Here is a 13,010-nt window from a genome sequence, read left to right on the forward strand (position 1 = left end):
ATTTGACTTATATACATATCTCTCTCTTTGCTCTCTCCACTTTCTAACCTTGACTCTCCTAAATAAAAGCTCAAGTTAAACAGGTCTTATATGTTGTACCGTGACTGAAATGTTTCATATTTCATATCCATATTGAGTCCCATAAAATTCTAATCAGACTGTCTCCATCACAAATGACTCCATCCTTTGACTCACCTCTCCAGCAGACGTCTCTCCCCTCTGCCTCTCTGTGCTCCTCTGCCCTGACTCCTACAGGTTAATGGGGATGGAGTGATTATTATTATTTCCACTGATGATAACCATACCTGAATGAGCTCAGCTGGATTTTTCAGAGCTAAAACGAGTGACAGAAATTAACATTATGCTGTGGCGGACCACCAGGTGGCTCCACTCACACACAAGTTGAAGGGAAGTGTGGGGGTGGAGATTTTGGCGCTGACTATATGTGAAGTTCTGTCAGTTAATAAAGTTGTTGGAGTGAGACACTGAGACCTCTCCTGTCGTTGTTACATACCTCCACATTGGTGACCCCTGTAGTGAACATGCTAAGGCTCGACGATGAAGCCAGCTCTGGCCTGGAAGCATCGGCGGCCGCCGGACCTTCACCTCCGCCGATGGCTGCGTTTGCTGTGGCGCTTAAATTGCCGGATTTTTGGCTTCACGATCCTTCTTCGTGGTTCATGCACGTAGAAGCTCAGTTTGCTCGTCGTGGAGTTTCAGCCGACGACACTAAATACCACCATGTGGTGGCCTCACTTGACCCGCTGTCAACCCGCCGTGTGATGACTCTCCTCCGGGATCCCCCAGCCCAGGGCAAGTACGCCGCCCTCAAGGGGCTGCTGCTGCGGCGTTACTCCCTCTCTGATGCTGAGCGGGCCGAGAAACTCCTTTCCATCGCGGGCCTGGGCGACGGCACCGCCCTCGAGCTCATGGAGAGCATGCTGTCCTTGCTGGGCGCGGAGGACGGAGGATTTCTCTTCACCCACCTCTTTCTTCGACAGCTGCCGGCTCCAGTGCGCGCTGGCCTTGCCAACTCCCCGCTATTGGCCACGAAGGATTACCGCTCCCTTGCGGAAGAGGCGGATCGCATCCTCCTGGCTACCAGGACTTTCGGCGTCCAGACGGTTATTCAGGACCCACCAGCGTTTTCCCCCTCCCCCTCACCGATGCTCCACGGGCCCTCCGACTCGTCCACTGTGGCCGGAATCGCTGCACGGCGGCACCGCGGAAAGGGGCTTTGTTTTTATCACCAGCGTTTTGGAGCGAAGGCACGGCGCTGCCTCCCGCCTTGCAGTTTCCAGACCCAGGGAAACGGGCATGTCAGCGCTCTGTAGCAGCCGCGACCGCTGGCAACAAGGAAGGGCTGCTTTTCTTAGAGGACTCACGCTCGGGGAGGCGTTTCCTGGTGGACTCCGGCTCACAGAAGAGCCTTCTTCCCCCGGCTGGCTCGGACAGGCTAGCTGAGGGTTGCGGGCCATTGCTAACAGCGGCTAATGGCTCTCCCATCAAAACCTTCGGTGAAAGGTTGGTGACTGTTTGCTTTCACGACCGTGACTTTCAGTGGAACTTTGTTGTTGCTGCTAGCTCTGTGCCTATAATAGGCGCTGATTTTCTTTGTGCTCACGGACTACTGGTTGATGTGGCTAACAGACGTTTAATTGATGCTGTGTCCTTTTCCTCATTACCCTGTTTGACTCGGGGTGCTCAGCCCGTGGTGCATGCTAACTCAGTAGATTCGGGTGACGTTTTTCAGTGTTTGCTTTCTGAGTTTCCCTCACTCACTGTCCCCACTTTTTCGAGCACGGTGACGAAGCATGGGGTAGAGCATTACATAACTACAGTAGGGCCCCCGGTGTTCGCGCGCGCGCGCCGCCTCGACCCCGCCAAACTGGCTGTCGCTAGGGAAGAATTTGCCACCATGGAGCGTCTGGGCATCGTGCAGCGTTCGAACAGTGCCTGGGCTTCTCCGTTACACATGGTGCCTAAATCTGATGGTCGGTGGCGACCTTGTGGGGATTTCCGCCGTCTTAATAATGTCACGGAGAACGATCGTTATCCCATTCCCCACATCCAAGATTTTTCCGCCCATCTTGCGGGGACCTCGGTTTTTTCTAAGATCGATTTGGTACGGGGATATCACCAGGTTCCCGTGCGCGCGGAGGATGTCCCCAAAACCGCCGTAATTACACCTTTCGGCCTTTTCGAGTTTCTGCGCATGCCGTTTGGCCTGAAAGGTGCCGCCCAAACCTTCCAGCGGTTGATGGACTCGGTCTTGCGCGGGCTGCCCTTTGTTTTTGTATATCTTGATGATATACTGGTGGCCAGCAGCTCGAAGGAGCAGCACATGTTCCATCTGCGTCAGGTTTTTCAGCGTTTGGCGGAGCATGGACTGATTATTAATCCGTCTAAATGCCAGTTTGGGTTGCCCGTTCTCGATTTCCTTGGGCACCGTGTTTCCGCCGAGGGCGCGGTTCCGTTGCCTGACAAAGTCCGAGCTGTTTCGGAATTTCCGCGTCCCACGACTGTTAAGGCACTGCAGGAATTTTTGGGGATGGTGAATTTTTACAACCGTTTTCTCCCCAGAGCGGCACATCTGCTGAAGCCCCTTTATGGGGCGTTAAAGGGTAAAAAAGCTAATGACTGGTTTCCGGACAGCATCCAAGCGTTTTCTGATGCTAAGTCAGCATTAGCTAATGCTGCCCTTCTGGCCCACCCATCCCCCTCAGCGCCGATTGCGTTGACCACTGATGCGTCGGACATAGCCGTGGGTGCGGTGCTGGAACAGCGAATCTCGGGTGTCTGGCAACCGCTCGCCTTTTTCAGCCGTACGCTACGTGACAGCGAACGCAATTACAGCGTTTTTGACAGGGAGCTACTGGCGCTCCACCTGGCGTCTCGTCATTTCCGTTTTTTTCTCGAGGGTCGTCACTTTACCGCATACGTGGACCACAAACCCTTGACGTTTGCCATGTCCAAGGTTTCCGATCCATGGAGTGCACGCCAGCAGCGCCAGTTGGCAGCCATTTCTGAGTTTACCACGGACATTCGGCACGTGGCTGGTAAATCCAATCATGTGGCTGACTGTTTGTCCCGTGCGCTGGTTTCTCCCGTCTTTCTCGGCATAGACTACTCCGCTATGGCTGCCGATCAGAGCGGTGACCCTGACATCCTCGCGCTTAAATCCACCCAGACGGGCCTCATACTGGAGGACAGACCCGTGCAGGACGGTGGTCCCCTCCTCGTCTGTGACGTTTCCACCGGCCGCCCTCGCCCTGTGGTTCCCGCTTCCTGGCGTCGTCAAGTTTTTGACTCGGTACATGCTCTCTCTCATCCAGGGGTCCGGGCCTCTGTTAAACTGGTCAGCTCTAAATTTGTTTGGCCAGGCCTTCGCAAATCTGTTAAGGAATGGGCGTCGGCGTGCATTCCCTGCCAGCGTGCGAAGGTTCATAAACACACCAAGGCGCCCCTGGAGCCGTTCTTCATACCCGGCAAACGTTTCGATCATGTGCATGTCGATCTGGTGGGTCCCTTGCCGCAGTCACAAGGTTTTACGCACCTTTTGACTGTTGTTGACCGGACCACCAGGTGGCCGGAGGCGGTCCCCCTGGCGTCCACTACCGCAGCAGTGGTGGCCAAGGCGTTTTTGTCGACCTGGGTCTCGCGTTTCGGCCCACCCGCGGACATTACGTCAGACAGAGGCCCCCAGTTCATTTCCGAGCTTTGGTCGGCCATGGCTGATGGACTGGGGGCTAAAGTCCACCGCACAACCGCATACAACCCGCAGGCTAATGGGATGTGTGAACGGTTCCACCGGTCGCTGAAGGCTGCCTTTCGCGCCTCCTTAAAGGATGGCAATTGGGTTGACCGCCTCCCGTGGGTTTTGCTTGGGCTGCGCTCTGCGGTTAAGGAGGATCTCGGCGCTTCCCCAGCTGAGCTAGTGTTTGGTCAGCCCCTCCGCGTGCCTGGAGAATTCTTGCCTGAAAATCCTCCTCCCTGCTTCGATCCATCGGTGCTCTCTCTCACCCCGCTTTTGCACTCGCTTCGGGTTCCTGGTCTGGTGCACCATTGCGTGCCTGACACCTTTGTTCCAAAGACTTTAGAGACTGCTAAGTTTGTTTTTGTCAGGCACGATGCCCACAGGACACCGCTGCGGCCGCTGTATGACGGCCCGTTCAGGGTTATTGAACCGGGCCAGAAACATTTTGTTTTGGATTTTGGGGGTCGAAGGGAGACTGTGTGTGTTGACAGACTTAAACCAGCACATGTTCTTCCGGACAGTGATGTAGTGCCGGCCCAGGCCCCTCGCCGTGGCCGACCTCCTGCGCTGGGGTTGACAGTCTCTGGTTTTCCCCCCAGGACTACCCCCGGACCACCAACGTTTGAGCCTCCTCCTGCCTTTCCTGCTCGCCTTCACCAGCCTCGTTCACAGGATGGACCTTCCTCTGCCTGTTCTCTCCCTCCCAGGTTCAGTCGTGCGGGTCGTTTGCTTAGACCCAGGGTCCTGGACTGAATGGAGACCTGACTGTGTGTTCAAGGGGGGGTATGTGTGGCGGACCACCAGGTGGCTCCACTCACACACAAGTTGAAGGGAAGTGTGGGGGTGGAGATTTTGGCGCTGACTATATGTGAAGTTCTGTCAGTTAATAAAGTTGTTGGAGTGAGACACTGAGACCTCTCCTGTCGTTGTTACATACCTCCACAATGCTAACAATTTAACTTAGTGCGCTAGCCAGGTTTTTATTTACAAAATGGGGAGCACCTGGTTCATTATTTACATGGGACTCTCTGCTGTTAGCTGGAGCTAACTAATTGTTACTACCAGCCAGTGATGAAGACTTACTTTCTTGAAAAACTTGCGTATATCCATGATTTCTTGCCGTTTGCCACATGCACGCTAGTGTTTCTGCAGGTGTATACGAGCGGAGTGTAAAGTAGCAGTGAAAACGAGGACTGGATTTTCAGTCATGTGGATGTCCCCTGTGAACAACTGGAAGGGATTGGATAACGAAGCACTGACGCTACCTTAACAATGTAAAGCGAAAGGGACCAACCGAGTTATGATCATATTTGTGTGAATAGCGACAGGTTTATATTATTATTTCTTTAAACTCATATTCCTGCATCTTTATATTGAATTTGTCTGCAAGTTCTGTAAAAAAACAAATCGAATAAGTTAAAAAAAAAAAAAAAAAAAAAAAAAAAACCCCACCAAATTATTTAGGGGGGCTTAGGGGGGCAGGGATAGCTCAGTAGGTAAAGTGGTCGCCCCATGATCGGAAGGTCGGCGGTTCGAATCCACTTAACGGCTACCCTGAGGTACCCCTGAGCAAGGTACCGTCCCTACACACTGCTCCCCGGGCGCCTGCTTAGTGGGCTGCCCACTGCTTCACTGAGTGAATGGGTCAAATGCAGAGAAAAACAAGTAATTTCCCCATGGGGATCAATAAAGTATCCATTATTATTATTAAGAATATTTTAGGGAGGCTTCAGCACCCCTAAAATAGGCCTAACGACGCCACTGACGGATAGTAGAGATAACGGACTGACATAAGTAATCTGATTACATAAGTAATTCGATTACATAAGTAATCTGATTGCTTACTTATACTTAATAATAATACACACAGTTACAGATCCGAGTGAATGGCACATCTGCTGAAGCCCCTTTATGGGGCGTTAAAGGGTAAAAAAGCTAATGACTGGTTTCCGGACAGCATCCAAGCGTTTTCTGATGCTAAGTCAGCATTAGCTAATGCTGCCCTTCTGGCCCACCCATCCCCCTCAGCGCCGATTGCGTTGACCACTGATGCGTCGGACATAGCCGTGGGTGCGGTGCTGGAACAGCGAATCTCGGGTGTCTGGCAACCGCTCGCCTTTTTCAGCCGTACGCTACGTGACAGCGAACGCAATTACAGCGTTTTTGACAGGGAGCTACTGGCGCTCCACCTGGCGTCTCGTCATTTCCGTTTTTTTCTCGAGGGTCGTCACTTTACCGCATACGTGGACCACAAACCCTTGACGTTTGCCATGTCCAAGGTTTCCGATCCATGGAGTGCACGCCAGCAGCGCCAGTTGGCAGCCATTTCTGAGTTTACCACGGACATTCGGCACGTGGCTGGTAAATCCAATCATGTGGCTGACTGTTTGTCCCGTGCGCTGGTTTCTCCCGTCTTTCTCGGCATAGACTACTCCGCTATGGCTGCCGATCAGAGCGGTGACCCTGACATCCTCGCGCTTAAATCCACCCAGACGGGCCTCATACTGGAGGACAGACCCGTGCAGGACGGTGGTCCCCTCCTCGTCTGTGACGTTTCCACCGGCCGCCCTCGCCCTGTGGTTCCCGCTTCCTGGCGTCGTCAAGTTTTTGACTCGGTACATGCTCTCTCTCATCCAGGGGTCCGGGCCTCTGTTAAACTGGTCAGCTCTAAATTTGTTTGGCCAGGCCTTCGCAAATCTGTTAAGGAATGGGCGTCGGCGTGCATTCCCTGCCAGCGTGCGAAGGTTCATAAACACACCAAGGCGCCCCTGGAGCCGTTCTTCATACCCGGCAAACGTTTCGATCATGTGCATGTCGATCTGGTGGGTCCCTTGCCGCAGTCACAAGGTTTTACGCACCTTTTGACTGTTGTTGACCGGACCACCAGGTGGCCGGAGGCGGTCCCCCTGGCGTCCACTACCGCAGCAGTGGTGGCCAAGGCGTTTTTGTCGACCTGGGTCTCGCGTTTCGGCCCACCCGCGGACATTACGTCAGACAGAGGCCCCCAGTTCATTTCCGAGCTTTGGTCGGCCATGGCTGATGGACTGGGGGCTAAAGTCCACCGCACAACCGCATACAACCCGCAGGCTAATGGGATGTGTGAACGGTTCCACCGGTCGCTGAAGGCTGCCTTTCGCGCCTCCTTAAAGGATGGCAATTGGGTTGACCGCCTCCCGTGGGTTTTGCTTGGGCTGCGCTCTGCGGTTAAGGAGGATCTCGGCGCTTCCCCAGCTGAGCTAGTGTTTGGTCAGCCCCTCCGCGTGCCTGGAGAATTCTTGCCTGAAAATCCTCCTCCCTGCTTCGATCCATCGGTGCTCTCTCTCACCCCGCTTTTGCACTCGCTTCGGGTTCCTGGTCTGGTGCACCATTGCGTGCCTGACACCTTTGTTCCAAAGACTTTAGAGACTGCTAAGTTTGTTTTTGTCAGGCACGATGCCCACAGGACACCGCTGCGGCCGCTGTATGACGGCCCGTTCAGGGTTATTGAACCGGGCCAGAAACATTTTGTTTTGGATTTTGGGGGTCGAAGGGAGACTGTGTGTGTTGACAGACTTAAACCAGCACATGTTCTTCCGGACAGTGATGTAGTGCCGGCCCAGGCCCCTCGCCGTGGCCGACCTCCTGCGCTGGGGTTGACAGTCTCTGGTTTTCCCCCCAGGACTACCCCCGGACCACCAACGTTTGAGCCTCCTCCTGCCTTTCCTGCTCGCCTTCACCAGCCTCGTTCACAGGATGGACCTTCCTCTGCCTGTTCTCTCCCTCCCAGGTTCAGTCGTGCGGGTCGTTTGCTTAGACCCAGGGTCCTGGACTGAATGGAGACCTGACTGTGTGTTCAAGGGGGGGTATGTGTGGCGGACCACCAGGTGGCTCCACTCACACACAAGTTGAAGGGAAGTGTGGGGGTGGAGATTTTGGCGCTGACTATATGTGAAGTTCTGTCAGTTAATAAAGTTGTTGGAGTGAGACACTGAGACCTCTCCTGTCGTTGTTACATACCTCCACAATGCTAACAATTTAACTTAGTGCGCTAGCCAGGTTTTTATTTACAAAATGGGGAGCACCTGGTTCATTATTTACATGGGACTCTCTGCTGTTAGCTGGAGCTAACTAATTGTTACTACCAGCCAGTGATGAAGACTTACTTTCTTGAAAAACTTGCGTATATCCATGATTTCTTGCCGTTTGCCACATGCACGCTAGTGTTTCTGCAGGTGTATACGAGCGGAGTGTAAAGTAGCAGTGAAAACGAGGACTGGATTTTCAGTCATGTGGATGTCCCCTGTGAACAACTGGAAGGGATTGGATAACGAAGCACTGACGCTACCTTAACAATGTAAAGCGAAAGGGACCAACCGAGTTATGATCATATTTGTGTGAATAGCGACAGGTTTATATTATTATTTCTTTAAACTCATATTCCTGCATCTTTATATTGAATTTGTCTGCAAGTTCTGTAAAAAAACAAATCGAATAAGTTAAAAAAAAAAAAAAAAAAAAAAAAAAAACCCCACCAAATTATTTAGGGGGGCTTAGGGGGGCAGGGATAGCTCAGTAGGTAAAGTGGTCGCCCCATGATCGGAAGGTCGGCGGTTAGAATCCACTTAACGGCTACCCTGAGGTACCCCTGAGCAAGGTACCGTCCCTACACACTGCTCCCCGGGCGCCTGCTTAGTGGGCTGCCCACTGCTTCACTGAGTGAATGGGTCAAATGCAGAGAAAAACAAGTAATTTCCCCATGGGGATCAATAAAGTATCCATTATTATTATTAAGAATATTTTAGGGAGGCTTCAGCACCCCTAAAATAGGCCTAACGACGCCACTGACGGATAGTAGAGATAACGGACTGACATAAGTAATCTGATTACATAAGTAATTCGATTACATAAGTAATCTGATTGCTTACTTATACTTAATAATAATACACACAGTTACAGATCCGAGTGAATGACTTTATTTTCTCTGGAAATACTTCACATATATCAGACATTTTAGGATGATTCATACAGATATACGGTTAGTAGAGATAACTGACTGACATAAGTAATCTGATTACATAAGTAATCGGATTACTTACTTATACTTAATAATAAAACACACAGTTACAGATCCGAGTGAATGACTTTATTTTCTCTGGAAATACTTCACATATATCAGACATTTTAGGATGATTCATACGGGTTATATATGGTTAGTAGAGATAACTGACTGACATAAGTAATCTGACTACATAAGCAATCTGATAACATAAGTAATCTGATTACATAGTTAATCTGGTTACATAAGTAATCTGATTACTTACTTATACTTAATAATAATACACACAGTTACAGATCCGAGTGAATGACTTTATTTACTGTGGAAATACTTCACATATTTTAGACATTTTAGGATGATTCATACAGATATACGGTTAGTAGAGATAACTGACTGACATAAGTAATCTGATTACATAAGTAATCTGATTACTTACTTATGCTTAGTAATAATACACACCGTTACAGATCCGAGTGAATGAATTCATTTTCTCTGGAAATACTTCACATATATCAGACATTTTAGGTTAATTCATACAGATATACGGTTAGTAGAGATAACTGACTGACATAAGTAGTGTGATTACTTGAGTAATGTGATTACATAAGTAATCTGATTCCTTACTTATACTCAATAATAATACAGACAGTTACAGATCCGTGTGAATGACTTTATTTTCTCTGGAAATACTTCACATATATCAGACATTTTAGGATGATTCATACAGATATACGGTTAGTAGAGATAACTGACTGACATAAGTAATCTGATTACATAAGTAATCTGATTACATAAGTAATCTGATTACTTGCTTATACTTAATAACAATACACACCGTCACAGATCCGAGTGAATGACTTCATTTTGTCTGGAAATACTTGACATATATCAGACATTTTAGGATGATTTATACAGATATACAGTTAGTAGAGATAACTGACTGACATAAGTTATCTGACTACATAAGCAATCTGATTACATAAATAATCTGATTACATAGTTAATCTGATTACATAAGTAATCTGATTACTTACTTATACTTAACAATAATAAAGACAGTTACACATGCGAGTGAATGACTTTATTTTCTCTGGAAATACTTCACATATATCAGACATTTCAGGATGATTCATACAGATATACGGTTAGTAGAGATAACTGACTGACATAAGTAATCTGATTACATAAGTAATCTGATTTCTTACTTATACTTAATAATAACACAGACAGTTACAGATCCGTGTGAATGACTTTATTTTCTCTGGAAATACTTCACATATATCAGACATTTTAGGATGATTCATACAGATATACGGTTAGTAGAGATAACTGACTGACATAAGTAATCTGATTACATAAGTAATCAGATTACTTACTTATACTTAACAATAATACAGACAGTTACAGATGTGAGTGAATGACTTTATTTTCTCTGGAAATACTTCACATATATCAGACATTTCAGGATGATTCATACAGATATACGGTTAGTAGAGATAACTGACTGACATAAGTAATCTGATTACATAAGTAATCTAATTACATAAGTAATCTGATTCCTTACACACAGTTACAGATCCGTGTGAATGACTTTATTTTCTCTGGAAATACTTCACATATATCAGACATTTTAGGATGATTCATACAGATATACGGTTAGTAGAGATAACTGACTGACATAAGTAATCTGATAACATAAGTAATCTGATAACATAAGTAATCTGATTACTTACTTATACTTAGTAACAATACACACCGTCACAGATCCGAGTGAATGACTTCATTTTGTCTGGAAATACTTCACATATATCAGACATTTTAGGATGATTTATACAGATATACAGTTAGTAGAGATAACTGACTGACATAAGTAATCTGATTACATAAGTAATCGGATTACATAAGTAATCTGATTCCTTACACACAGTTACAGATCCGTGTGAATGACTTTACTTTCTCTGGAAATACTTCACATATATCAGACATTTTAAGATGATTCATACAGATATACGGTTAGTAGAGATAACTGACTGACATAAGTAATCTGATTACATAAGTAATCTGATTACTTACTTATACTTAGTAACAATACACACCGTCACAGATCCGAGTGAATGACTTCATTTTCTCTGGAAATACTTGACATACATCAGACATTTTAGGATGATTTATACAGATATACGGTTAGTAGAGATAACTGACTGACATAAGTAATCTGATTACATAAGTAATCTGATTCCTTACTTATACTTAACCCTTGTGCATCCTGGACCAAAAAAAAAAAAAGAAGGGGGGGGGGGGGGGTCACGCAGACCCCGGCAGCGCGGACCCAGGTCTCGTCGCGAAACAGGGCGCCGGTTCGCAGTGGGGGCAGATGGGGGTCAGGCGGACCCCCGGCTGTAGCGGGTCTCGTCACAGCGTCGGACAAAGGCACCTAATTGGTTGTAACCCTCCATCGATCGCGTAAGTTACGATGGCAAACCTTGGGGTCTGGAGGGACCCCAAAGCGCCAGGGCAACAACTCTCAACTTCACATCATCATCATCATCATCGTCTCCTCGAGAGTGTTCGCGTACACCGGCCTCAGTGAGGACCTCGGACTCTCCGTTCGTCCTCGAACTCCTTCCTCCTTCTTCCCCATTCTCCTGCTCCCGGTAGGCGAGCGCTTAGCCGGATGGTTACGCGTAAACAGGACCGCGGGCGCTCCGTGCTCCGTGGGTACTCTGTGACCCCTTAGTGATCATGATGGGGTATTTCGCCACCCCACACAACATTCGTAAATTACGATGGCATATACAGGGGTCTCGAGGGACCCGAACCACTGGAGCAAACATCTCTCAACTTCACATAATCATCATCATCATCATCGTCTCCTTCCTCCTCCTTGGTCCTTCTACCCTGCGCTTGCAAACGCTCAGCTTTACAGAGGGTAGTCTTCACGTAAACCGGCCCTCTCCTCAGTTCTCAGTTCTGGGCCTCGCTGTTGGACGCTTGGCTTTACAGAGGGCAGAGTTCGCGTAAACCGCCCTCCTTGAGGGCCTCAGACTCTCCCTGCCGCCTTCCTACCTCCTTCTGCTCCATTCTCCTGCTCCTCGCAGGCAAGCGCTTAGCCGGGTGGGCCCCAAGTTACGCGTAAACCGGCCTTCGCGAGGAATGTGGGTGCTCTCTACTCCGTGGGTACACTGTGACCCCTTAGTAATGGCGATGGGGTATTTCGCAACCCCAATACACATTCGTAAGTTACGATGGCAAACACTGGGGTCTGGAGGGACCCCGAACCGTCGGAGGAAACAACTCTCAACTTCACATCATCATCATCGTCGTCTCCTTCTCGGCAGTGTTCGCGTAAACGGGCCTAAGTGAGGACCTCGGATTCTCCCTGCCTCCTAGTCCTCCTTCGTCCTTCGTCCTTCTCCTCGGTTCTGCTGCTCCTCGCGGGTGAGTGCTTAGCCTTATGGGCCTCGGGTTACGCGTAAACCGGCCTTCGCGAGGACCGGGGATGCTCTCTACTCCATGATTACTATGGGGTGAAAGTGTACCCACGATGGGGTATTTCGCAACCCCAATGCACATTCGTAAGTTACGATGGCAAACACTGGGGTCTGGAGGGACCCCGAACCGCCGGAGGAAACAACTCTCAACTTCACGTCATCATCATCATCGTCTCCTTTTCGGCAGTGTTCACGTAAATGAGCCACAGTGAGGACCTCGGACTCTCCCTGCCTCAGCGTCCTCCTTCGTCGTTCTGCTCCGTTCTCCTGCTCCTCGCAGGCGAGCGCTTAGCCGGATGGGCCCCAGGTTATGCGAAAACAGGCCTCCGTGAGGACCTCGGACTCTCCCTGCCTCCTAGTCCTCCTTCCTCCTTCTGCTCCGTTCTCCTGCTCCTCGCAGGTGAGTGCTTAGCCTTATGGGCCTCAGGTTACGCGTAAACCGGCCTTCCCGAGGACCGGGGATGCTCTCTACTACACGATTACTATGGGGTCAAAGTGTACCCACGATGAAGTATTTCGCAACCCCAATGCACATTCGTAAGTTACAATGGCAAACACTGGGGTCTGGAGGGACCCCGAACCGCCGGAGCAAACAACTCTCAACTTCACATCATCATAATCATCATCATCATCATCATCATCATCAATGTCTCCTTCTCGGCAGTGTTCGCGTAAACCGGCCTAAGTGAGGACTTCGGACTCTCCCTGCCTCCCCGTCCTGCGACCT

General features: G+C 49.2%; 1 long non-coding RNA gene across 1 annotated transcript; it reads left to right on the forward strand.

Annotated features, from left to right (window-relative positions):
- The first annotated feature begins 1,372 nt into the window (after nucleotides 1-1,372).
- Nucleotides 1,373-4,669, forward strand: LOC308395302. Its single transcript, XR_013971371.1, has 2 exons — nucleotides 1,373-1,524; nucleotides 4,357-4,669. It is a non-coding gene; the product is annotated as an uncharacterized lncRNA (long non-coding RNA).
- Nucleotides 4,670-13,010: the final 8,341 nt, after the last annotated feature.

This window comes from Rhamphochromis sp. 'chilingali' (assembly GCF_963969265.1).
Source record: "Rhamphochromis sp. 'chilingali' genome assembly, chromosome: 4".
NCBI lineage: Eukaryota > Metazoa > Chordata > Actinopteri > Cichliformes > Cichlidae > Rhamphochromis > Rhamphochromis sp. 'chilingali'.